This window comes from Leucopleurus acutus, assembly GCF_964270905.1.
Source record: "Leucopleurus acutus genome assembly, chromosome: 21".
In the NCBI taxonomy this organism is placed as follows: Eukaryota; Metazoa; Chordata; class Mammalia; order Artiodactyla; family Delphinidae; genus Leucopleurus; species Leucopleurus acutus.
Window position 1 is genome coordinate 8,364,440 of NC_139163.1, and position 24,458 is coordinate 8,388,897.

A 24,458-nucleotide genomic window follows, 5' to 3' on the forward strand; every position below is an offset into this window, starting at 1 on the left:
ATGCAATATTTAATGTCAGGTGACTTACGGCCCTGGCAAACTTCGGGCATGGAAGCACTGCAAAAGAATTCAAATCGCATGCTAATTCACAGAAAATCCATTTTTGGCTTCTTCCGAAAAATACATTAAGCTAAAGGTCATCATATAACATTTCTTAAATGAAAAAAAAAATGCCAACCATTTTTCTGGCACCTGTCATTGGTGATAAAGGAACGTGATACCAGAAAAGGGAGCAGTTTGTTTTATTTATTTTAGCTGAGTTTAGAATTAAAAAGCCAGAATTGGGTGTGTTTTTTTTTTTTTTTTTTTGCTGAACAAGTAAAGCTTTCTATAGTCAATATGAATTTTTAGATGAAAATCCTACTTAAAAATGAAGAGGAAATTTGGAACTCACAGATGTGCATTTGGAAATCATTTATACACTCTCATTTAAATACTCTATATTGTATATACATATAGTATATCATTTATATCTTCTAACGAAGTAACCTGAGGCAAATAATTTCTTTGAGCTTCTAGTTCCTTATCTGTAAAATGGGAATGAAAATAATCACTTTTCTCAACTACTGGAAAAATGATAGGACGGTGTTCAGTGTCTAGCCGAGGGTCAGAAATTGGGGAATTTGTCTTCATTTAGATGAAGTATTTGTATTCATTTGTCTTCATTTGGTATTTGTCTTCATTTAGATGTGCAGAGAAAACCAGAAGTCTAGAGAGACTGTAATGGGTGTCCTGTTATGGTGGTAGGATTAGGGATTGAACTCAGGAAAAGAGGGACTGGAGAAGTATAAGAACACTGAGAAAATCAAGATACCAAATACAAGGAAAAGACCTGAAAATGGAACCATCTCTAAAAGGTGACAGCAGAGCCATCAGATACCTGTACCCAATGACTTCATTACAGGCTCTTGGCCATTTTATATAAGATTGATTGATATATAGCAAAAACCGTCTTCAGTATTATTGGAAAAATGAGGCAATTGACAGTTACATTTATATTCAGTGATGTGATTCAAATGAAAAACCATGACTGTTGAGCATGGTATCTGGCTAAGGGCACAGATGTTAAAAGCAAATTAGTCTGTCAAAGCAAGTTAGTGAACTTAAGGCTTTTCTCACAAAGAGAATAATGAGAAAATAAACATCCAAATCCTATGTGATACGTCAGCACTGTGCAAAAGCACTGCTCTTGTTGGAATCATTCACAACTCTGTTGGGTGGATATAGCTTTGAAAGCACTGGCCCAGATAGCTCTTCAAGTCCAGATAGCTCTTCTAGCCCAGACAGCTCTTCTTTCCAGTTTTTTCATGGCTTTTTCATGGATCAGTACTTCTGTCTGAACACAATCTGACTGAATCCTCAAGCAAGAATGAAAGTAATGCAAATCAATACAGAGCTTGAGATGCTCATAGAATAGTGTAAGAGAATGGTCCAAGAAAAGCCCAGACTGCAAAATCTTCAGCAGAATCTGAAAACTGGTTTTTTAAATCAAAGTAAATTAAAAAGTGTTCTGGGATCAGACACATGGATTCTGGAACATACAAATATTAGCCACATACTAAATAATAAGAATATCGTCAGTAATCCCCAAACAAAGAGAAAGTATAAGCAATAGTACATTGTCTTCCAGAAATAGGACAGAATTTCTTAACAAAATATTCTTTAAAAAAATGATTATGTGTTATAACAACAACAGCATTTGCGAAGGTTTAAGCAAGGTACTGTATAGGGTACTTTATTTTTTTAAAATAGCAGTTGCATTCATGGTAACTTCTATGTCAAACATCTTTTAATAAATCACACTTCCCTGTGAATTATGATGCTTAAATAACAGTTTTATTTTTGAAAAGTACAATAGGACCCCAAGTATAATAAAATGGTACCTATGAATATATTCACAACTTAAAATAAGTCATATTTCTTCATCTTTATTGAACTTTCTTTGACCACCTAGTCCTGTTTAAGTAACTCACTCATGGTTTTTAAAACCAAGACCTTATCAAAATTTGTATGCTATATTAAAAGAAATACAAAATAAAATTATGACATGTCATTTCTCATTTATCTAACTGGCAGAAATACACAGTTTGACAACATACTGCACTGATGAGATTTTAGAAAAGCTGGCACACTCACACTTAGTTGTTGAGAATGATAAATGCTACACCCTCTATGAAAGGAAATTGGGCAACGTCTAGTAAAATTACATAGTCATAATGGTCTACAGAGCAAACTAAGTTCTAGGAATCTATCCCAGAATATATACTGGTGAAAGTAAAAGAGATACATATGCCAGGCTTTTCATTCCAGCACTAATTATGGTAGCAAAACATAAATAACCTGTACATATTCTAAATATTCACCTGCAGAGCCAGTGAACTTACATCCACAATGAAGTATAAAAAGCACTACTTTTTTATAGTCAAAAGGACTTCCTTTTTATAGTACTTCATTGTGGGTGGACTGTAGTTTCATAAAGGACCACTTTTTATAGTGTGCTGCTGTAAAAACGAAGGTGAAATATCCCAGAATACCAAATTGTGATATTCAAGATTTGTTAAGTGAAAAAAGACAAGATGGGAATAATGTATATGGGATGAAACCACGCATCTATGTAGGATAAGGGGATATCTATATCTGGTTAAGTTTAAAGTTGAAAGGATAAATAAAAGCAACAAAAGAAATATTACCGAACTGGGACTTTAGCATCTGTGATTTGGAGATATCCAAGGTGGGCCCTGGAACCAGTCCCCCAAGGAATACCAAGGGATGATTGTACGGAGCTTTTTGACTGTCTGAGGGGAAGAGGAGCCAGCACCCCTATGACCCCTGTCTTGTTCAAGGGTCAACTGTATAGCACATAGATACTCTTACAGGGGCACATCTGCCCACATAAAAGACTTCACAGTCTTAAGCTCTTCATGAAATATTGTTAATAAAATTAGTATCCTGAGACTATTATTTATGTAATTTAAAGATAAAACAATTAACATTAATATTGTTAAAATCCAAGTCTATTGGTTTTCAGTATAAGCAGATACAGCACTATCCAACTAAAGAAGTAAAACTTAGTAGTCCCACATTTGAATTGGAAGTGTAAGGATGGACTCATGATGTTGTTTCTTTAAGAAAGAATGTATTTTTACAGCTCTACTGGAAAGCCCTAGAAACATTAACCCATTAACAATGAGGACTCCTAGCACCCAGATTATTGTCTCTAAATACCTTTTTCTAAGTAAAGGGATCAGGGCTCCTGGGACAATGGCTGATCCAGGGCTTTGGGAAAAAAAAGAACAAGTACATATTATTTCATGAAGCACAGTTACTGTGGGTGACTGAGGGTGAACTTGATGGGACCTTTTAGAGCTCTGACTGCACCAAAATAAAACAGTTTGAGCATCTAAAGAACACCAGTGACAGTGGTTAAAACATTTAATACATCAAAATCAAATTCATGATAACACTAAAAACAAGTTAACAAGGAAATAAATTCTCTTGGTCATACTTAGAAGAGCTTAATGAACTAACTCATTATTCTAAAAACAGCAGTAAATAAATGAAAATAAATTTTTTCATACATAGGTACTGTTTTTCAGGATCACCAAATAAATTATTCTTTCCCCATGAATTTTGGTTGTTCTGTTGGATTTCCCATCTTATTTGAATTAAAAGCTACAAAGTTGGGGGCTTTTGAAGAATTATCTTGTTTCTGTTTTGTGATGGATTTCCAATATGAGTACAGATATAGAAAGCATTAATGCAAGCTTAATTTTTCCACAAATAAGTATACAGCAATAAAAATTATAAAGAAACCTGTTAAAAAATAAAATGTAGTTATTTTTAAAAATGCTATTTCAAGCAGTTTTTTACATATCTTACATAGATTTTACTGCATCGTATAGTTTTCAAAGTTGTCCCATAAGGACGAATGTTTTAAAATTGTTATGTCCTAGTCCTGTAAGAAAGGAAAAATAGAGAAGTAAATTGTAGATGCTCTGGCAAGAGAACAAAAGCCAGCACTTAAAAATAAGTTAAATTTCGACTGATCAACCATTCATGCAAAGGCAGACATTCACAGTAAAAAAAATATATATACACATATAACTGTTTCAAGTAAGCGTGACGGCGGAAAAAAGAAAGTTCTACAAATCAGACACCTAACCTGTCTGTCCTTGGAGATGGCCCATGTAGAAGATAACACTTCATTTTGAGATAGTAGGTGTGACCAGTTAGTGTTTCCTGGTGAATTCCTGTTCTTTTCTGTCTTATTTCAGCTTCCATGTCCTGACATGTGCCCTTAAGATAGCTCAGTGATGGATTAGGCTTATTATATAGATGATAAAAGCAGTCTGTCCATCCATCCATCTATTGAGAGAATTATGTCCTTACATATCCCTCAAATTTAAATGTCTATAAAGTGGGAGATGGGTTCATTCATCTACACAATTCATGCATTCAAACTGAAAAATCTGCCCAAATTTAGGATTTGTTAACTGACAAATTAAGAGGGATATAGATATAAATATAGACATAGGTGTACAGATATATATATTTGAAACCCAGAAAAATCACAGTGCACTTTTGTTAAAATACCCAAGTATAATATTATTGCTAATTCCATTGTTTTTCGATTGTCATCTGCAAATAATTTGTAAACACTTAGATGTCTTCTATTTTTTGAGCATTTACAGCCCCTTTTCAGATTTGCTCTTCATTTTAGGTAAACTGTGAAAAATCCCAAAGAATGTTGTCTTATAAAATCTCCAGGGCTTCCCTGGTGGCGCAGTGGTTGAGGGTCCGCCTGCCGATGCAGGGGACGCGGGTTCGTGCCCCGGTCCGGGAGGATCCCGCGTGCCGCGGAGCGGCTGGGCCCGTGAGCCATGGCCGCTGGGCCTGCGCGTCCGGAGCCTGTGCTCCGCAATGGGAGTGGCCACAACAGTGAGAGGCCCACGTACCGCAAAAAAAAAAAAAAAAAAAAAAAAAAATCTCCAGCTGTGTTCTCCAGGAATGGGAATGTAAGCATAATGCAGCGTGGCGCCTGCACATTAGGGCTCATGTGAATCTTGCCAGAAAAGTGACCTCTTTTGTCTCACCATCCCAAACATATGCATCTCAAAGCTCCATGATGACAAAAAGTCTTTCCAAATGATTTAACTCTGAGCAATGTATAATACTTGGCTTTGGGCAATGACAGCCTGAAATATGGTATTCTGGACCAAGTGATAATCTCAGCTAGGAGCTCTTCTTGGGGCACTGCTGAACTCTTTTTTTTGTTTGTTTGTTTAATTGGAGTATAGTTAGTTTGCAATGTTGTGTTACTTTCAGGTGGACAGCAAAGTGAATCAGTTATACATATACATGCATCTATTCTTTTTCAAATTCTTTTCCCATTTAGGTTATTAGAGTATTGAGCAGAGTTCCCTGTGCTATACAGTAGGTCCTTGTTGGTTATCCATTTTGAATATAGCAGTGTGTACGCGTCAATCCCAATCTCCCAATTTATCCCTCCCCGCTTCCCCCGCTGGTAACCATAAGTTTGTTTTCTACATCTGTGACTCTATTTCTGTTTTGTAAATAGGTTCATTTGTACCATTTTCCTATTTTAAACATGTAAAGAGTTCAGCGGGATGTGGAATCTGCTGAACTCTTTACATGTTTAGGAAAGTGGAATGAAGTCCTGATAGACGCTAAAACAGGAATAAACCTTGAAAATGTTACTCTAAGTGAAAGAAGCCAGTCGCAAAATGCCACGTACTATTTGGTTCCACTCACCTGTCCAGAACTGGCAAATCCCTAGAGACAGAAAGTAGAGTGTGTTTGCCAGGGTCTGGGGGGAGCAGCAAATGGAGAATGACTGCTAATGGGGACAGGATTTATTTTGGGGGTGATGAACATTTCTGAAGAGAGATCGTGGCAATGGCTGTAAAACTATGTGCATACGTTGAAAATTTGCAAATGATACCCTTTAAGAGGGAGAATTTTATGCTATGGGAATTATCTCAATAAAACTGTTAGACGTCTAAAAGATGAGCTAAATGTGACAACTAGATAATGACACACAGAGACATTGCAGGGCTGCTGGCACCATAAGGGGATCAGGATACAGTGGATTCTGAAGTATTGGGTGGCCAAAAAGTTCGTTTGGTTGTAAGTAAGAAGAGACATTCTTTTTTCATTTTCACCAAGAACTTTATTGAACAATATATTCATTAACCAAACGAACTTTTTGGCCAACCCAATACACTACAAAATTGTATGAGAGTCACTGATTTCTGAAAATAAAAGTGGTAACAGACAAAATATATTACAAGCATGAGGGTATTCAATTTTGCAGTAATGATTCCGTGTCTTCCACGTAAAGAGCACATTACAGGTGTGTTTGAGATCTCGATGACTTAAAGATATTTTATGTTAAAAACAATGGGACTGGGCTTCCCTGGTGGTGCAGTGGTTGAGAGTCCGCCTGCCGATGCAGGGGACGCGGGTTTGTGCCCCGGTCCGGGAAGATCCCACATGCCGCGGAGCGGCTGGGCCCGTGAGCCATGGCCTCTGAGCCTGCGCGTCCGGAGCCTGTGCTCCGCAACGGGAGAGGCTGCAACAGTTGAGAGACTCGCGTACCGCAAAAAAAAAAAAAAACAAGAAACAAACAAAAAAAACAATGGGACTATAGGCAGAGTGCAGACAAATTATAAGGCAGTGAAACTACTCTTTATGATACCACAGTGGTGGTTACAGGTCATTGGCCATTTGTCCAAACCCGTAGGAGGTACAACACCAAGAGTGAACCCAAGTGTAAACTATGGACTCTGGGGGATGATGCTGTGTCCATGGAGATTCATCAGCTGTAGCAAATGGACCCTCTGGTGAGGGTGTTGATAATGGGGGAAGCTGTGTGTAAGGTCAGGGGTATATAGGCTCTCTCCGCACCTTCCACTCAGTTTTTTCTGTGAACCCAAAATTGCTCTAAAAATAAATAAAACCTTAAAAAAAATGAACAATGAAACTTAAGAAACAAATTGTAGGCCAGTATATCCGTAAGAGAAATGGGTTATGTCTAACTGGAAGAAGGACGACAAGGCAACCTCAGTTTTGGTATAACGTGAGATAAAAGCCTATCTTTTATTTATGTAGAACTTCACATCTGACAAAACCCTTTTCCATTACACTCTGTCCTCATTCCAACCTTCCGGGGTATGGGGGCCTCTGATGTTACACTTCTGACATAGAAAGGGGAAATGTGGATACTGGGAGTTGCTGAAGGACAGACTCAAAGCAACTGATAGAGTAAAGACCAAACCACAAATCTTATTACGGGAATACTGCTCTGTCCAGTCGACAAGATAAAAGTTACAGATCCTGACTCTTGCAGCTTATGAGGAAATGACCTGAATAGATTCCACAGCACATCTGGTTTAGTTATTTTTGTTGTTTTAATTAATGGATTGTCATGCAGCCTATAAGGGGATCATCTATCAATGGGGCTAAAAATAGAAAATCAACTGTAGCAACACATGATTTGAGTCTGTATAAGTTTGGGCACAGATCCTGCAGAGATTTCCACCTCACTAAGTCTAGTGGTACATTATCTCTCCTACACGTGATGATTCTGCCAGCTTTTCTCCATCAGTTCTGTAGTGAACAATTAAAAAAATAAAGTTTCATGTCTCAGTATAAGTCTCGAACAACAGAAGCAGAGAACAACGGGCAGCAGTCAACTGGATCTCACTTCTTTTTTGCGGTACGCGGGCCTCTCACTGTTGCAGCCTCTCCCGTTGCGGAGCACAGGCTCCGGACGCGCAGGCTCAGCCATTCCGCGGCATGTAGTATCTTCCTGGACCGGGGCATGAAACTGCGTCCTCCCCTGCATCGGCAGGCGGACTCTCAACCACTGCGCCACCAGGAAAGCCCTGGATCTCACTTCTTGAAGTCAGAAAACGTGGTTTAATTCTGGGACTATCTTTTCTGGTGCATTTCTTACTTGGTTCAGCCACAATTTCAGTACAATGGGATTGAGTGAACCGTGCTTCACAGGATGCCAAGAGGAAATAAGGATGAGAGAGCACTGGAAGTATAGTAAGTTGTCAACACTATTTTTTCATTTGAATCTGGGTGATGTATCACCAAACAGAGCATGACACACAGTAACAGTCTTGCTACAAATGTATAACCTACATGTGGGCTTGGATTTGCATTTACAATCTGCACCTAAACATTTTCTGTGGCACCAGTTCCCAAACCTTTGGTGCTAGGAAGACTTCACACTGTGAAAAATGTGTAAGACCCCTAAATTAGGATCGGTAAGTATTTCATGGGACATACTTATACTCAGTATTATTTGTTGTTTATTTGGATTTCAAAGATAACTGGACACGCTGCTTTGTTTTATCTGCTTTTTTATTTTAAATCTGACAACACTGCCCCAAAGAGCTTTTGCTATGTAAGTTAAATGGACCATGTCAAAAATGACGACTAAGCATTCTGAAATATTGATTCATTATTTTAAAAATAATAGTAATAAGTCCAATGAATGTTAATATTAATAGCATATTGATATTAATTACATATTTTAAAGAAAATAACTCCTTTTTCCAAAACAAACACAGTTAAGGGGTGGTATTGATTTACAGTTGGGCAAAATTCTAAATGCCTAATTTAATAGACAATATCTAGATTCTCGTAACATCTTTTGCGTTCACCTATGATGTTGTACATCATGTAGCTTTTGGAAAACTCCCTTGTGTGCTGATGAGAGAATGAGAAAGGGGCAAATAACATTTTAATATTGTTGTGATAACAGTTGCGAATTCACAGACTGTGTCTCAGGGTTCCCCTAGGGGTACACAGACACATTCTGAAGAATCACTATTCTGTAGCTTTAAGGTTTTGTTCATGTTACAGAGCCATTGATTCTCTGAAACTTTTCCATTTATTTATTTTTTTAGTATACCTTCTCACATCTACTATCACAACTATAATGATATTACAAAAAATATCAGTCATTAATAAATCTTACAATGACCCGAGGGAAATAAAGTATGTTCTCTGGGGTATTTTATAAAATGACTTATTGAACTCAAGTTAATTGTCTGTCCCAAGCATGCAAAGTCCATAATGTTTTAAAACTACACATTTTCTTTTTTTTTTTTTTTAAGAAGATGTTGGGGGTAGGAGTTTATAAATTAATTTATTTATTTTTGCTGTGTTGCGTCTTCGTTTCTGTGTGAGGGCTTTCTCTAGTTGTGGCAAGTGGGGGCCACTCTTCATCATGGTGTGCGGGCCTCTCACTATCGCGGCCTCTCTTGTTGTGGAGCACAGGCTCCAGGCGCGCAGGCTCAGTAGTTGTGGCTCATGGGCCTAGTTGCTCCGCGGCATGTGGGATCCTCCCAGACCAGGGCTCGAACCCGTGTCCCCTGCATTAGCAGGCAGATTCTCAACCACTGTGCCACCAGGGAAGCCCCTCTTTTTTTTTTTTAAATTTAACATCTTTATTGGAGTATAATTGCTTTACTGTGTTGTGTTAGTTTCTGCTGTATAATGAAATACATACAGTGAGTACATATAGTGAATCAGCTATACGTATACATATATCCCCATATCCCCTCCCTCTTGCGTCTCCCTCCCACCCTCCCTATCCCTCCCCTCTAGGTGGTAACAAAGCACCAAGCTGATCTCCCTGTGCTATGTGGCTGCTTCCCACTAGCCATCTATTTTACATTTGGTAGAGTATATATGTCCATGCCACTCTCTCACTTCATCCCAGCTTACCCTTCCCCCTCCCCGTGTCCCCAAGTGCATTCTCTACGTCTGTATCTTTATTCCTATCCTGACCCTAGTTTCATCAAGACGATTTTTTTTTTTCAGATTCCATATATGTATGTTAGCATGTGGTATTTGTTTTTCTCTTTCTGACTTATTTCACTCTGTATGACAGACTCTAGGTCCATCTACCTCACTACAAATGACTCAATTTCATTTATTTTTATGGCTGAGTAATATTCCATTATGTATATGTACCACGTCTTCTTTATCCATTCATCTGTCGATGGACACTTAGGTTGCTTCCATGTCCTGGCTGTTGTAAATAGAGCTGCAGTGAACATTGTGGTACATGCTTCTTTTTGAATTATGGTTTTCTTGGGGTATATGCCCAGTAGTGGGATTTCAGGGTCATATGGTAGTTCTATTTTTAGTTTTTTGAGGCACCTCCATACTGTTCTCCATAGTGGATGTATCAATTTACATTCCCACCAACAGTGCAAGTGTTTCTCCACACTCTCTCCAGCATTTACTGTTTGTAGATTTTTTGATGATGGCCATTCTGACTGGTGTGAGGTGATACCTCATTGTAGTTTTGATTTGCATTTCTCTAATGATTAGTGATGTTGAGCATCCTTTCATGTGTTTCTTGTCAATCTGTATATCTTCTTTGGAGAAATGTCTGTTTAGGTCTTCCCATTTTTTTATTGGGTTGTTTGTTTTTTTGATATTGAGCTGCATGAGCTGCTTGTAAATTTTAGAGGTTAATCCTTTGTCAGTTGCTTCATTTACAAATATTTTCTCCCATTCTGTAGGCTGTCTTCTCATCTTCTTTATTGTTTCCTTTGCTGTGCAAAAGCTTTTAAGTTTCATTAGGTCCCATTTGTTTATTTTTGTTTTTATTTCCATTTCTCTAGGAGGTGAGTCAAAAAGGATCTTGCTGTGATTTATGTCAAAGAGTGTTCTTCCTATGTTTTCCTCTAAGAGTTTCATGGTGTCTGGCCTTACATTTAGGTCTTTAATCCATTTTGAGTTTATTTTTGTGAATGGTGTTAGGCAGTGTTGTGATTTCATTCTTTTACATGTAGCTGTCCAGTTTTCCCAGCACCACTTATTGAAGAGGCTATCTTTTCTCCATTGTATATTCTTTCCTCCTTTATCAAAGATAAGGTGACCATATATGTGTGGGTTTATCTCTGGGCTTTCTATCCTGTTCCACTGATCTGTTTTTGTGCCAGTACCATACTGTCTTGATTACTGTAGCTTTGTAGTATAGTGTGTAGTCCAGGAGTCTGATTCCTCCAGCTCCGTTTTTCTTTCTCAGGATTGCTTTGGTTATTCGGGGTCTTTTGTGTTTCCATACAAACTGTGAAATTTTTTGTTCTACTTCTGTGAAAAATGCCATTGGTAGATTGATAGGGATTGCATTAAATCTGTAGTTTGCTTTGGGTAGTATAGTGCTTTTCACAGTGTTGATTCTTCTAATCCAAGAACATGGTATATCTCTCCATCTGTTTGTATCATCTTTAAATTCTTTCATCAGTGTCTTATAGTTTTCTGCATACAGGTCTTTTGTCTCCTTAGGTAGGTGTATTCCTAGGTAATTTATTCTTTTTGTTGCAATGGTAAATGGAGTGTTTCCTTAATTTCTCTTTCAGATTTTTTGACATTACTGTATAGGAATGCAAGAGATTTCTGTGCATTAATTTTGTATCCTGCTACTTTACCAAATTCATTGATTAGATCTAGTAGTTTTTGGGTGGCACCTTTAGGATTCTCTGTGTATAGTATCTTGTCATCTGCAAACAGTGACAGTTTTACTTCTTCTTTTCCGATTTGGATTCCTTTTATTTCTTTTTCTTCTCTGATTGCTGTGCTAAAACTTCCAAAACTATGTTGAATAATAGTGGTGACAGTGGGCAACCTTGTCTTGTTCCTGATCTTAGAGGAAATGCTTTCAATTTTTCACCCTTGAGAATGATGTTGGCTGTGGGTTTGTCATATATGGCCTTTATTATGTTGAGGTAGGTTCCCTGTATGTCTGCTTTCTGGAGAGTTTTTATCATAAATGGGTGTTGAATTTTGTCGAAAGCTTTTTCTGCATCTATTGAGATGATATGGTTTTTATTCTTCAACTAATATTGGTGTATCACATTGATTGATTTGTGTATATTGAAGAATACTTGCATTCCTGGGATAAACCCCACTTGATCGTGGTGTATGACCCTTTTAATGTGCTGTTGGATTCTGTTTGCTAGTATTTTGTTGAGGATTTTTGCATCTATGTTCATCAGTGATATTGGCCTATAGTTTTCTTTCTTTGTGACATCTTTGTCTGGTTTTGGTATCAGGGTGATGGTGGCCTCATAGAATGTGTTTGGGAGTGTTCCTCCCTCTGCTATATTTTGGAAGAGTTTGAGAAAGATAGCTGTTAGCTCTTCTCTAAATGTCTGATAGAATTCACCTGAGAAGCCATCTGGTCCTGGACGTTTGTTTGTTGGAAGGTTTTTAATCTCAGTCTCTCAATTTCAGTGCTTGTGATTGGTCTGCTTATATTTTCTGTTTCTTCCTGGTTCAGTCTAGGAAGCTTGTGCTTTACTAAGAATTTGTCCATTTCTTCCAGGTTGTCCATTTTATTGGCATATAGTTGCTTGTAGCAATCTGTTATGATCCTTTGTATTTCTGCAGTGCCAGTTGTTACTTCTCTTTTTTCATTTCTAATTCTGTTGTTTTGAGTCTTCTCCCTTTTTTTCTTGATGAGTCTGGCTAATGGTTTACCAATTTTGTTTATCTTCTCAAAGAACCAGCTTTTAGTTTTATTGATCTTTGCAATTATTTCTTTCATTTGTTTTTCATTTATTTCTGATCTGATCTTTATGACTTCTTTCCTTCTGCTAACTTTGTGGAGTTTTTTGTTCTTCTTTTCCTAATTGCTTTAGGTGTAAGTTTAGGTTGTTTATTTGAGATGTTTCTGGTTTCTTGAGGTAGGATTGTATTGCTGTAAACTTCCCTCTTAGAACTGCTTTTTCTGCGTCCCATAGGTTTTAGGTCGTCATGTTTTCATTGTCATTTGTTTCTAGGTATTTTTTTAAATTTCCTCTTTGATATCTTCAGTAATCTCTTGGTTATTTAGTAACATAGTGTTTAGCCTCCATGTGTTTGTATCTTTTCCAGTTTTTTTCCTGTAATTGATATCTAGTCTTATAGCATTGTGGTTGGAAAAGATACTTGATATGATTTCAGTTTTCTTAAACTTACGAAGGATTGATTTGTGACCCAAGATATGCTCTATCCTGGAGAATATTCCATGAGCACTTGAGAAGAAAGTATATTCTGTTGTTTTTGGATGGAATGTCCTATAAATATCAGTGAAGTCCATCTTGTTTAATGTGACATTTAAAGCTGTGTTTCCTTATTTATTTTCATTTTGGATGATCTGTCCTTTGGTGAAAATGGGGTGTTAATGTCCCCTACTATGATTGTGTTACTGTTGATTTCCCCTTTTATGGCTGTTAACATTTGCCTTATGCATTGAGGTGCTCCTGTGTTGAGTCCATAAATATTTACAGTTGTTATATCTTCTTGGATTGATCCCTTGATCATTATGTAGTTTCCTTCTTTGTCACTTCTAATCTTTAAAGTCTATTTTGTCTGATATGAGAATTGCTACTTCAGCTTTCTTTTGATTTCCATTTGCATGGAATACCTTTTTCCATCCCCTCACTTTCAGTCTGTACGTGTCCCTAGGTCTGAAGTGGGTCTCTTGTAGACAGCATATACATGGGTCTTGTTTTTGTATCCATTCAGCAGCCTGTGTCTTTTGGTTGGAGCATTTAATCCATTTATATTTAAGGTAATTATCAATATGTATGTTCCTGTTACCATTTTCTTAATTGTTTTGTGTTTGTTTTTGTGGGTCTTTTCCTTCTCTTGTGTTTCCTACCTAGAGAGGTTCCTTTAGCATTTACTGTAAAGTTGGTTTGGTGGTGCTGAATTATCTTAACTTTTGCTTGTCTGTAAAGGTTTTAATTTCTCTGTCAAATCTGAATGAGATCCTTGCTGGGTAGAGTAATCTTGGTTGTAGGTTTTTCCCTTTCATCACTTAAAATATGTCCTGCCACTCCCTTCTGGCTTGCAGAGTTTTTGCTAAAAGATCAGCTGTTAACCTTATGGGGATTCCCTTGTGTGTTATTTGTTGTTTTTCCCTTGCTGCTTTCAATACTTTTTCTCTGTATTTAATTTTTGATAGTTTGATTAATATGTGTCTTGGTGTGTTTCTCCTTGGATTTATCCTATATGGAACTCTCTGCACTTCCTGGAATTGATTAATTACTTCCCTTCCTATATTAGGTAAGTTTTCAACTACAGTCTCTTCAGATATTTTCTCAGAACCTTTCTTTTTCTCTTCTTCTCAGACCCCTATAATTTGAAATATGTTGGTGCATTTAGTGTTGTCCCAGAGGTCTCTGAGACTGTCCTCAATTCATTTCATTCTTTTTTCTTTATTCTGCTCTGTGGTAGTTATTTCCACTATTTTATCCTCCAAGTCACTTATCCGTTCTTCTGCCTCAGTTATTCTGCTGTTGATTCCTTCTAGAGAATTTTAAATTTCATTTATTTTGTTGTTCATCATTGTTTGCTTGCTCTTTAGTTCCTCTAGGTCCTTGTTAAACATTCTTGTATTTTCTCCATTCTGTTTCCAAGATTTTGCATTATCTTTATTGTCATCACTCTGAATTCTTTTTCAGGTAGACTGCCTATTTCCTCTTCATTTGTTAGGTCTGGTGGGTTTTTATCTTGCTCCTTCATCTGCGGTGTGTTTTTCTGTCTTCTCATTTTGCTTATCTTACTGTGTTTGGGGTCTCCTTTTTGCAGGCTGCAGGTTCGTAGTTCCCGTTGTTTTTGGTGTCTGTCCCCAGTAGCTAAAGTTGGTTCAGTGGGTTGTGTAGGCTTCCTGGTGGAGGGGACTAGTGCCTGTGTTCTGGTGGATGGGGCTGGATCTTGTCTTTCTGGTGGGCAGGGCTATGTCCGATGATGTGTTTTGGGGTGTCTGTGAACTTAGTATGATTTTAGGCAGCCTCTCTGCTGATGGGTGGGATTGTGTTCCTGTCTTGCTAGTTGTTTGGCATGGGGTGTCTAGCACTAGAGCTTGCTGGCCGTTGGGTGGAGCTCGGTCTTAGCATTGAGACAGAGGTCTCTGGGAGACCTCTCACCGACTGATATTACGTGGGGCTGGGAGGCCTCTTGTGGTCCAATGTCCTGAACTCGGCTGACCCACTTTAGAGGCTCAGGCCTGACACCAGGCCAGAGCACCAAGACTCTGTCAGCCACATGGCTCAGAAGAAAAGGGAGAAAAAAAGAAAAAACAAATAAAGAAATAAATTTTAATAAAATTATTAAAATAAAAGTAATTATTAATATAAAAATGAGAAGTAGGAATAATAAAATTGTTTTAAAAAATAAGAGAGCATCCAAACCAATAAACAAATCCACCAATGATAACAAGCAGTAAAAACTATACTAAGATAAATATAAAAATCAGAACCAAGTCAGTTGCAGACAGCAAACCCGAAGTCTACAGTTGTTCTGAAAGTCCACCACTTCTATTTTGGGATGATCCGTTGTCTATTCAGGTATTCCACGGATGCAGGTACATCAAGTTGATGGTGGAGATTTAATCCGCTGGTCCTCAGGCTGCTGGGAGAGATTTCCCTTTCTCTTCTTTGTTCTCACAGCTCCTGGGGCTCAGCTTTGGGCTTGGCCCCGCCTCTGCGTGCAGGTCGCTGGAGGGCGTCTGTTCCCATCTCAGACATGAGGGGCTTAAAGCAGCGGCTGATTAGGGGGCTCTGGCTCACTCAGGCCTGGGGGATGGAGGGGTTCAGCCGTTATAATTGGAATGCAGGGCTAGCCTGCAGCAGCAGAGGCTGGCGTGATGTTGCAACAGCCTGAGGCACGCAGCGTGTTCTCCTGGGGAAGTTGTCACTGGATCATGGGACCCTGGCAGTGTTGGGCTTCACAGCCTCCCAGGGAGTGGTGTGGATAGTGACCTCTGCTTGCACACAGGATCCTTGGTGGCTGCAGCAGCAGTGTTAGTGTTTCATGCCCGTCCCTGGTGTCCGAGCTGATAGCTGCAGCTCACGCCCATCTCTGGAGCTCGTTGAGGCGGTGCTCTGCATTCTGTGGACAGACAGGGAAGGAATCCCCTCTCCTCACGCACCCTGAAACAGTGGTCTCTTGCCTCTTAGGCAGGTCCACACTTTTTCCCGGACTCCCTCCCAGCTAGCTCTGGCACACTAGCCCCCTTCAGGCTGTGTTCATGCAGCCAACCCCAGTCCTCTCCCTGGGGTCTGACCCCTGAAGCCAGAGCCTCAGCTCCCAGCTCCCTCCTGCCCTGGCGGGTGAGCAGACAAGCCTCTCAGGCTGGTGAGTGCTGGTTTGCCCCAATCCAACGTACGGCAATCTCTCCACTTTGCCCTCCGCACCCCTGTGGCTGTGCTCTCCTCCATGGCTCCGAAGCTTCCCCGCTCCGCCACCTGCAGTCTCCGCCCGCAAAGGGGCTTCTAGTGTGTGGAAACCTTTCCTCCTTCACGGCTCCCTCCCACTGGTGCAGGTCCCGTCCCTATCCTTTTGTCTCTGTTTATTCCTTTTTCTTTTGCCCTACCCAGGTACGTGGGGAGTTTCTTGCCTTTTGGAAGGTCCGAGGTCTCCTGCCAGAGTTCAGTAGGTGTTCTGTAGGAGTTGTTCCACGTGTAGATGTATTTCTGATGTATTTGTGGGGAGGAAGGTGATCTCCACGTCTTACTCCTCTTCCATCTTGAAGGTCCCTGCCCTGAAGTACACATTTTCTTAGAGCCCTTCTTAGAAGGTAGAATTTTTTATTCTGTGTGTGTCTGTGTATGTGTGTGTTACCTGGAAATACAGTATCCTCATTTTACAAGACGTTTTTAGATCTGTGATAGATAAAGCTAACTGTCCCAGTTCTTTATATTCCACTTGCTTCGTGGAATAGACAAGAGTCTTGGAATACGGATATCCTTCTGCCTTATCACACCTGTTTTGTTCTTATACAACATGTTTGCTTTTGTTATTCATGAGCTTTTCTCCAGAAAGGTAGAGATTCAGTGGACTTGGTAAGCTTTAGATATCTACAGTTTGTCTTATCACTGAACGTGTAATTTAAAATTGGAGGCAAGATCCAGGAACCAAGGTGGGAAAAGTCAAACACAGTGACACCGGCCAGTGTCTGTAGTAGGTATATTTGAGATGGTTTATAAATCATCTTCAAGAGGGTGAAAGTCAGAACCAGGATGTAAAATGTTCAACAGTTTGAACACGTGCTGCCAGGTGTAGTGGGAAAAAATAGACTTATGTGCATGTTCTCTAAAATATTTAAATTATCATGATTTTGAAAACTCGGCCTCTGTGCACCAGTGTTGAATCGAATCTCAGAGACAGAGTTTTGGGTGAAGTAGAAAAGAATAGCTTTATTGCTTTGCCAGGCAAAGGGGGCCACAGCTCTCAGCTCTCAAAACTGTGTGTCCCGGGGCTTCTCTGGTGGCGCAGTGGTTGAGAGTCCGCCTTCCAATGCAGGGGACACGGGTTTGTGCCCCGGTCCAGGAAGATCCCACATGCCGCGGAGAGGCTGGGCCCGTGAGCCATGGCCGCTGAGCCTGCGCATCCGGAGCCTGTGCTCCGCAACGGGAGAGGCCACAACAGTGAGAGGCCCTCGTACCGCAAAACAAAAACAAAAAAAACTGTGTGTCCCAACCTGGGAGGATTTGATGAGGAGTTTTATTGCAGTGGTACAAGGGCAGGGTTGCTGATAAGGATTAGGGTGTATGTAGGGTCTGCACTCCTTTAATCTGGTCTCACATAGTCTCCTAATGAGCTTCACTGGTTCCTTTAGTTTGGTCTCAGGTGGTCTTTTCTGGAATGAGGAATGCTGACATCTGCCATTTGTTGGGGGTTTTAGTTCTGTGAAGTGCTCAAAGATACAGGTAAGCGTATCCCTTGAGGCAGAGCCAGGACCCTGCCCCAAGGCTGCACTGCTGTTTCTAGGCTGCTCCTCCCTTGTCTCTGCATCCCCTCCCTTCCCTGAGTAGCAACTGTTCGAATCTGGGCTTTGAAACTCAAGGAAGGTCATGGAGGCTGGAATCTATTCTCTACAAACAACAAACGGGAGACACGGAAAGGCTTCCATGCCCAGGAGCCCCACACTGTTCTGCTTGGTTTCAGTCACACATCAGGATCCTACGTGAGAGCAATGGAAGAAGATTAGGGTAACACATACTGACATGACCACATCCACCCTGCAGTCAGAAAGCAAGCACTCACTCTAGGTTGCCTTATCTCCCTGTTGGATCTTTGATAGAACTAAGAGCTCACAGGATCCAATAAGATACAGATGGGGGCAACAAATGACTCTTTTCACCTTCTGTATTTGACTGTCCAGGACTCACCTGCAGGAAGAACAGCCATGATCTAGGTGCGTCCAAAGTTATTAATATGATAAACGTTACTATCAGTGCACCTAGTAGATTTTATGTTTCCACATTCTGCTATGTCCTTTGAGTATTAAAATCTTATCTGTACTTCTGGGATCTATTGCTGCAACAGGGGACCCTTAAGCAAAAGATGTATCTTTGTACAAAGGGAAACTTATCTTTATAAACACCTGCTAGTACAGATAATCTGTGTTTTGGGAAAGTGATATCTATTCTTTATATCTTGACACTAGTAACTCACCAATCATGCAAACAAAATCTGCCAGAAGGATAGTTAGAGGTTATTGCATGGCCTGAAAGCAAGTGCAGGAAAAAGGCATAATCTGACAATATTAAAAGAAAGAGTAGTTTCAGTCAGATTTGATTGTTTTGGATAAAATGGTAGGGGAAGACTTATGTGACAAAATAAATAGTTGTAGAATTCATTCTGATCGCTAATGCTAAGCAAAAGAACTGTAATACTGTATATTTAGTAAAATTGTAGGAACTGAGATGGCTAAAATGACTAATGATTTGAGAAGCATCTAGTAAGAATTATGTATGTGTTTAAGTCATCAGATAACTTAGCTTTCTTGAAAAAGATTTCAAGTGAAATCAGGTTAGATTTTTTTCTGGAAAATGTGTGTCTTGGATCTAGACTCACAAGGGAAGACAAAGGCAGATGTGAGATTCTGCAGCTCAGAGGCTCAAGGAAGACTGTAGGCAAGAGGAAGCGGATAGACGATGTCTACAGTTGGACTAGAGCCCATTCTCTCAAAACGAGGCTTGTGGGCTTCCTTGGTGACACAGTGGTTAAGAATCTGCCTGCCAATGCAGGGCACATGGGTTCAAGCCCTGGTCCGGGAAGATGCCACAGAGCAACTAAGCTCGTGCGCCACAACTACTGAGCCTGTGCTCTAGGGCCGGTGTGCCACAACTACTGAAGCCTGTGTGCCTAGAGCCTGTGCTCCACAACAAGAGAAGCCACCGTGATGAGAAGCCCGAGCACCGCAACAAATAGTAGCCCCCGCTCGCCGCAACTAGAGAAAGCCCGCACGCAGCAACAAAGACCCAATGCAGCCAAAATAAATAAATAGATAAGTAAATAAAATAAATTTAAAAAACCAGCAATGTCTAAACTTGACTAAGTTTTGTTTGATCAATTGCAGTCATCTTCTGGAATCAGGTCTAATTGTCCTGTGTCTCCTTGAGCAAGAAAATATATATATATATCAGATTTATTCCCCAGGGTTACAGTACTTTGATGGAAAAGTTATGTAACCCCTTGGAACATGTTATTTCTCAAATTTGATAGCAAATTTTAGCAGTTATAATAAACCTATTCTTTTCGGTTTTTCTGTTCTTCTAGAATATCCTTGCTAGATAAGGCTTAGAGGTTTTCATTTTTATCCTCAAGAGTGATGTCAGGAAAAAAAAAAAGTGAGGTCAGGTTGGTATAAGAGACACGATGGATGCCCATCAATGTTTGTGCCAATTGCTTTCGCAAAAGAATGCAAAATATTTCAATTATTTTGCTCATTTTCCTGCCTTTTTCATCAGTGTGTATTCTTGTTTGTACAAAAATTACTTGATGTAAAAAGTCATCAAGCATTTTTTGTGCGATTATTAAGTTTTAGACATTTGGCATCAGGCATACGGAAGTAAGATACCATTCCTGTCATGAGAAGATCACACTCTTAATGATTGGAGTCTATTTAATACTCAGTTATTTTGCAGTAGTATTTCTAATATTAAACAATAAGGTGCATATTAGGTATAGCTTGCTCCTTCCCTGACAGCATGATTTAAAACATGGTGACACTGAAGTTTTACTTCTGTGAATACTTAGTATACAAAAGAGCACCAAAAGAATAGTCAGCTTTTCTGTTATATAATAAATAACAATAAATATATATAACATATAAAATGTTACTTGTTTTGCTGTTTATTAAATGAACCATTATTATGTAACAATTGACTATTGTCACACTATAAAAAGCAACACATTTTGACTCCATTATTTGCTGGATAATTTTGAAGTAAATTGTCAATGGAATGATGTGTAATATTTGAGTTTGGAGGTATTTTAGGGTTACACATCAGCTTTGATTTATAAAATGGTGGGTCTGTTGCCTTATGAGATAGGCATTTGTGTTTGAGCAACACAGGGTTTTATTTTGATATACGACAAATATTTTGCTCTGTGGCATTGAGGGAAAAAAAAGCAAACTAACAAGCATGGTCATAAAAAAGGAAAGTTCACAGACTGTGCTGTCATCTGTATTGTCCCGTCGTAGATTTTGTGGGCTTTCCCGGTGATTTCGAGTCACAAGCATCATCTGTTATCTGCACAGAAATCATTGCTTGAACACTAGTCCACATTTTCTGCTATTCTTTGAAAACCTGGGATACATCTTCCTTTTATCTTCCAGCTGTTAGCAGAGTAGAATAGTATCTTCTGTCTAGTAGGTAGTCAGCACATCTGTGGACTGAACAGTGTATTTTATTTTGGTCTGAGTGTTGTCTTAATTCCTTCTTTAATGCGTGTATTTCCATATGTATTTCTTTTTTATTTTCCTTTTGCTCTACCCGTTGGCTGCTTTACACAATGAAAGATTGATACGTAGGCCTGGGTTCTTTTTCAGTTAAATGCTTTGGGAGTTATTTATTGGGGATATTCCAGAATCTGTTTGTTCATTTCATACATCCTAAAAACATGTATAGGGGAAGTTGCCACACCAGAAACTACGTTTTGTGCTGGGGAGCCAAAATCGTATGCCGCTTGTGAAGGGAGTTAGCAGTGCTCGCTGGGGAAATGCCGGGACCTCTGTGGAGCCCTGAGGGCAGACCTGAAGTTTAAATTGACACTGACATTGGTTTTCAGAAAAACCTCATTTTAAAGACCAGAGAGAGAGAGTGGAGCTGGAGGTGAGGTTGGCTCTGCAAACATAATTGAGGCTTTCATGTCAATGTCGCGTTCTTAAAGTACTGCCCTGTGTATAATTATACCATTTTAATTTGCATTATTTAGTCTTCACAAGAACCCCTGAGATAGGAAAAGATGTACCTTCAGCCCATTTTCTGAGCCAATCTTTAGGAGACCGCCGTCAGGCAGCCACCTTCAGCGACGGGGCTGGAATCTAGGGTTTCTGATTGCATCATTTCTTGCAAAACACTGTTCTGTTTTTTTCAGAAACTCATTTTACACATCCTTGGGGTGTGTGTGTGCACACGCTCATGTGTGCGTGTGAAAATGAATACTAGCCAATGTCAGCCCTCACTCCCCTTAAAATAGACAGTTTAAAATAATTTTTTATAAGTTTATATGCCTTGGGAAGCAGTACACATATGTAAAAGTGGGGAATGTCATCTAGAATAAAGGAACATCTACAACAAAACTCACCTTGTTGAGGGAGCAGGGCATGTGAAGTCTATTTGTTTTTTGTTTCTTTAAAGAAAAACAGCAAGGATACGTAAAAACCAGATGTTGTATATAAGCACTGCTGGCGCCTTTGTCTTTAAATCTACCGTGCCCACAGGAGGTGATAAATATGACAGGCATTTCATACTTTGAATTAGTAAATGAATAAGGGATCATAACCATTATCAAAAGTAAGAGGGTGTATCATGAGAAGTGTATTGGCCCACTCCCTTGCACCTGAGAATCTGCAGTCAGAGAGTTTCAAGGCTCTGTAGAGTTGATGAAAAACTGCATGTTATGTAATGAAAACAGGCCCTACTGTTTAGTATTTGTGTGGCTTTTGGAGAAGTTCTTAACTTTTCCGTACTCAGCCTTGTGCCTTGTAGTGGAGCAGTTAGTGTTTGGGCCTGCCCATCTCTTCCTCCCCTCCTCGGGGTTTTTACCATCACACCGTTGCAACTACTACTTTCTCTAAAAGGTAGGGTTAATTCCACAGCCACGTGAGGCTGCAGTGGGAGTGAGGGCTGACTGAGTCAGATAAATTGATAATTGACGTCACAGACCAAGTGAGGGGCTAAGAACAGGGAAACTAACATAGAACCCCTGCTCAGGAAGTGTCAGCTTTAACATGCTACATTCTATCTTCTTATCAAAAGAGGGAATTTGTAAGTTACTGCTACAGAATCATCGGTCCTGTGAACTTGAAGAATTCACGTAAAAAGGGTGACTCTAATGTTCTTGATTAGCCCAGTTTGGACCTTGTTACCTGGTTGTGGGTGACGCCTCTAGAGTCATTGTTCTTCCAAGTTAACTCCAGGTTCAAAATTTAATAAAAACTCGGCTACAAAGGAACAGGACATTTCAGGGCTTTAGGAAAGATTGCTTAAGATAAATAAACCCTCTTATTATGTGCTTGTCATGGCCCAAGATTCGACGCAACCGTGTCTTCAGTGGGTGAGGCGTTGAACTTGGCTGCAGGTGACATAGGAGAAACTACCAGTGGGTCATTTGAGTTTGCGCTTGCCTTCCTTTCATACTCAAATACCAAGTTGCTACTTTATATTTTCCTCATTCCTATGAACTGTGCCTATCAAAATATTTGGTCTGCACCAGACAAGGGCAATTAAATGGACAGTTTTTCTTCACAGTAGAAACTGAGGGTCACATTTTTTTTCCCCCAAATAAAGTTATCTTGAAATTGTTATCATTGTCTCTTTACAGTTGACCCTTGAACAGCATGGGTTTGAACGACACAAGTCCACTTACATATGGATTTTTTTCCAATAAGTACAGTTGGTCCTCTGTATCCCTGGGTTCTGGTTCCGTATCTGCAATTGAATCTATGGATGTGGGATCTGCAGATATGGAGGTCCAATTGTGGGACTTGAGTATCCATGGATTTTGGTATCCACAGTGGGTCCTGGAACCTTTCCTTCGCAGATGTTGTGGTTCTACTGTGTTTGTATCTTATTAGATAATGAAATGAAAAATATTTCTCTATCATATTTATTTATATCATTTACTACTGTTATAGTAGACAAGGAGGAAATATTCATCAGTTAAATCTTTTATAGAAAAGCAGATTCTTCAAGAATACTCTTAGAATTTAGTAGATACATCATTCTTACGAAAATACAAATAATACATGTTACTTCCGATCTTTTTTCCCTCTCACTATTTCAGCACCATTTCTTGTTCTTTCAGTCATCCAACCTCATCTTCCCACTACCATCTCTTTATTCTTCTGGAAGCAAATGAATATCTATAATCTTGTGATTATAAATAATTCTGTGTGGAATAGCTAAAGCAACACAGTACAACAGAAATAGAATACAATTCTAGTTAAAAAATGATTAGCCACATTAAAAACAAAGAAAAGGATAAGACTAATTTCTCTATTTTTCTCTTTTTTTTAAGTTTAATTTTTGTTTTATACTGAAGTGTAGTTGATTTACAATGTTGTCTTAGTTTCAGGTATACAGCAAAATGATTCAGTTATACATATACATATATCCATTCTTTTTTAGGAGGTTATTACAGAATATTGAGTAGAGTTCCCTGTGCTATACAGTAGGTCCTTGTTGATTATCAGTTTTATATATAGTAGTGTGTATATGTTAGTCTTTAGTATTTCAACATAGTCAGATATTTTGCATTCTCTCTTTTCAAAGAACTTGTCAAAGTCTGGTGTGTATTTTATACTTACAGCACATTTCAATTCGGTTTTAAATTTTCATTGGAAGTACTTGATCTGTACTTAGAATTCATAAAAAATTAGACTTGAAAGATTTGATGCACGTACTCCTGTTCTTCCAAACCTACCTTTGCAGAGTTTACTAAGAAGAAAATCTACTGTCAGTTCTAAATTTTGCATATAAATCAATTAAAATTGAATAAAATTGAAAATTCAATTTTTCAGGCACAGTAGCCAAGTGTCCAATGGTCACATGTGGCTAGAAGATTGAAAAAGGAGGAAAGACCAGCTTAATCTCTTACTGACACTTAAAGCACAGTGCAGAAGGAAAGAGAGAAAGCATATACACTATGACTGCACTTGTGAATCTCCATCTTTGTTCACCTCACCCTCACTCCGGCCAGTTAGTCTCTTGGTTGTAAACTTCGGAAACAGGGACCATCATTTCCTCTCCCTCAACTCCTCTGTTCCCCAGGAACGTCTGGAAATGCTAAACTAAACAGGGCAAATAGTAGCATCTTGAGGCAAAGCAACCCAGTTTCTGGCCATGGATATCAAAGTCACAGCTTTTGACTGACTGAATGGAATTTCCTCTGAGAGGAAT

General features: G+C 39.2%; 1 protein-coding gene across 1 annotated transcript in view; it reads left to right on the forward strand.

Moving 5' to 3' along the window:
• Positions 1-24,458, forward strand: part of CSMD1 (CUB and Sushi multiple domains 1) — a gene marked incomplete at its 3' end in the record, with an annotated part of 1,744,596 nt that overhangs the window by 418,345 nt on the left and 1,301,793 nt on the right. The gene's annotated exons all lie outside the window — the stretch shown is intronic.